The sequence below is a fragment of the Schistocerca gregaria genome, chromosome X, assembly GCF_023897955.1.
Source record: "Schistocerca gregaria isolate iqSchGreg1 chromosome X, iqSchGreg1.2, whole genome shotgun sequence".
Lineage (NCBI taxonomy): Eukaryota > Metazoa > Arthropoda > Insecta > Orthoptera > Acrididae > Schistocerca > Schistocerca gregaria.
In genome coordinates, this window is record NC_064931.1 from 723,517,339 (window position 1) to 723,521,252 (window position 3,914).

Genomic DNA, 3,914 nt, shown 5'->3' on the forward strand with positions numbered 1-3,914 from the left:
CTGTGGCCAAACTTCTGTGCCATATCACTCTGTATGCAAGGGCACAGAGAGTGGGTTACTTCTTGTTTCACACACGGATGAAATGTTCATGTTGGAAAAATGATTGGTTTATGTAGAATACAAAGTAAACTTTGGCAAGTCAGTTGCAGAAGCAGAGTCACCAAATGCCTGAGAGAAAATCGCGCTGGCGGCCGCGGTGGTCTCGCGGTTCTAGGCGCGCAGTCCGGAACCGTGCGACTGCTAAGATCGCAGGTTCGAATCCTGCCTCGGGCATGGATGTGTGTGATGTCCTTAGGTTAGTTAGGTTTAAGTAGTTCTAAGTTCTAGGGGACTAATGACCACAGCAGTTGAGTCCCATAGTGCTCAGAGCCATTTGAACCTTTATTTTTTATTTTTTAGAAAATCCCTCTAAAAGCCATTCAAAAATTTGCGATTTTGCATTCAAATAAAATAGATTGTTCGTTATTTAATTGTATTTATAGGTATAAAAAGGCATGCGAATTAAAGATTATTTGCAATATTATTGCAAAAAAAGTAGAAATTAGGAGGAAAGGTTTGTTGTTAGGTAGTAGTCATGGAAGATGTGTGGAACAGATCTTGGAGAAAAAATAAGCTGACAGGTACCAGCTCACAAATATTTTCAAGCCCAGTACATGTCTTAGCCAAGTGATAGAGTATGTAGGATCACTGAGCAAGGGTTTTCCAAAGCAGGACCATGTTGTGGTAGTGGGTGGAGCGGAAAAAAGTATTGATAGGGATGAGGGCTACAATATTGATTGTGACCTGGTAAAAATTGCGTCTGCAATAAACGACACAAATGTTGGCTTGGTTCCTGCTTTCATGTGGTATGATTGGCCCCAATAGGACAGCTCTATCAGGAGGGTCAATAGGCTGCTTTGGGTGGCTACTTTGTCAGCCATAGGTTTGGTTCCTGTTGATTGTATTGGTAGTTGGGACTTCACAAGACATGGCCCACTTCTCAATAGAAAAGGGAAGGGTAAATTGGCTGGGATGGTAGCAAAACATTTAAGGAGAGGCACTGAAACTAATGAGAGTACTTCTTTTTCAGGCTAAGGTCAGTGTCCAATCATCAAACATTGATTGAAATTAAACTTAATAAGAAGCTCGGCCAGATAGGTACTAGAGATCTTAAAATATCACAAAACTCTCATACCAGTACCGTGAAAACCAATGTTAATATATTGCATCAGAATATCAGGGGACTAAAAAAAACAAAATAGATGACCTTCTTGTTTGTTTAGAAGATTTAGAAACTGAGGGTGGAATAGATGTACTACACCTGTCTGAATGTCATATAGTCACAGGTATGGAAATGGTAACTCTCGAAGAAAATGGTAAATGTAGAAGTCCAGAAGTATGGGTATTATGTCTGAGATTAGTACATCTGATAGTAAAATTAAAACAATTTGGAATATTGTTAATAGGGAAACAGTGTAACCAAGAGCACAGGAAGACTGTTTTTCTATCAAACTCAATGAAACTTTTGTTAACAAGAAATCAGAAGTAGAAAACATTAAGTGTGGTAGAGAAAATAGGCTCCAGCTATTCATTAGACATATGCAAGGCACTATATGGAAGAGAAAATACCTAGGCAATTTGATAAAATTAAAATTCAATCCACCTCTCCTACTGAAAGTAGGAAAATAATAAATTCACTCAAAAGTAAAATCTCACATGGAACTGATGGCATTTCCAACAGAGTACTAAAAACTTGTTCCCAACAGATAAGTAGGATTCTGAGCCACATATGTAGAGGCTCACTGCAACAGGGCATTTTTTCCAGATAGACTGAAATACGCTACTTTTAAACTGTTGTATAAAGAGGAGGTTAGGTCTGATACTAACAACTACAACCCAATCTCACTTCTGACAGCTTTATCCAAAATTCTTGGAAAGTAATTCATTCAAGAGAAGCATCACATATTTGTGAAAACGAAGTACTAACAAAATGTCAGTTTGGTTTTCAGAAAGGCTTTTCAACAGAAAATCCTGTATATGCTTTCACTGATCAAATATTAAAAGCACTGAATAAGCAAACATCACCCATTGGGATATTTTTTGATCTCTCAAGGGCTTTTGATTGGGTGAATCATGACATTCTTCTTGATAAGCTTAAACATTGTAGTATGGGTGAGACAGTGCACAAATGGTTTAATCCATGTTTAACCGGAAGAATGCAGAAGGTTGAAATTAACAGTACAGGTAGTCTGCAAAAATCAGCAGAGTCCTCTAACTGGGGAGGTATAAAGAATGGTGTCCCACAGGGTTCAGTCTTTGGCCCTTTATTCTTTATAACATATATTAATGACTTGCATCTCTATATTCATGAAGGTTTAAAACTAGTTCTTTTCGCAGATGATACAAGTATAGTAATCACACCCAACAAACGAGAATCAGCTGATGAAATTGTAAATAATGTCTTTGCGTTCTCCACAAATTCACTCTCACTAAATTTTGAGAAAACACACAATACATAATTCTGTAAATTAAATGGTATAACAACATTTATAAATATAGACAATGAACAGAAGTATGTTGCTAAGGCAGGATATTCAAAATTTTTGGAGTGTGCGTTAATGATAAATTGAATTGGAAGAAACACATCGATGATCTGCTGAAACAGTTAGGTTGAGGTACTTATGCTCTTATGGTTATTAAAAATTTTATTGACAAACATATCAGTAAATTAGCCTACTATGCCTATTTTCATTCTCAGCTTTTATATGACACCATATTTTAGGGGTAATTCATTATTAAGAGAAAAAGTATTAATTGCACAAAAGCATGTAATCAGAATAATAGCTGGAGCATACTCAAGATCAACTTACAGACATTTATATCAGGAACTCGGGATAGTCACAGTACCTTTGCAGTACATATATTCACTTATGAAGTTTGTTATTAATAACCCATCCCAATTTAAAACTAACAGCAAAGCGCATAGATACCACACTAGAAGAAAGGATGATCTTCACTATTCTGGATTAAATCTGACTTTTGCACAGGAAGTGGTGAATTACGCTGAAAAAAAAGCCTTTGGTCATTTGCCAAATATCATAAAAACGATGACAGGAAACAAACCAACATTTAACAAAAAATTAAAGGAATTTATTAATGCCAACTCCTTCTACTCAATAGTTGAATTTTTAGATATGAATTAATAACCACAAAAACTGTTTTGTGAAAAGAAAACTTACATCAAAGTGACACATTACACATCATTACAAAATGTTGGGTTCATGATGTATGGAACAGATATTAATCTAAGTATGTAACCAAAGTGTTGATTAACCCATTGAAATAAATATTTATGTTGGATTATGGCATTCAAATTCTAGTTCTGTGATTGACAGAAATTAAGGTGCACCTGCAGACATGCCCAAAATGTATGTAGCTCTCGAGGAAGAAGCAGAAGTTGTTGGCAGAATATTAGTTGCGTCATCGTCCATGCAGCTATAGTTACTACTCTGTTTTATACATCCAATAGAATTTTGTAGTTGTTACAACACTTATTCATCCAACTAAGTAATTACTGAAATTTAAATTTCTGATGACAGTCTGTTGTGTAGTTTTTCACAATGATCATGGCACTGAAAATTCCTTCTGCATCTGCCCAAGGCGAAACTAGTAAGGATTTTGTTACGTCAATTAAATGCTAAAACAGATTAATGGCTGACTCAGCTGTATGTAGTTCGCCACCTCATGTCAGAAATGAGGGCCTCAGAAGCCTCTTTCCATTTAACAGATGATAAATTTTGCCACTGAAATTAAGTTTTTCTGATAAAATGGTTCAAATGGTACTGAGCACTATCCGACTTAACTTCTGATGTCATCAGTCGCCTAGAACTTAGAACTAATTAAACCTAACTAACCTAAGGACATCACACACATTC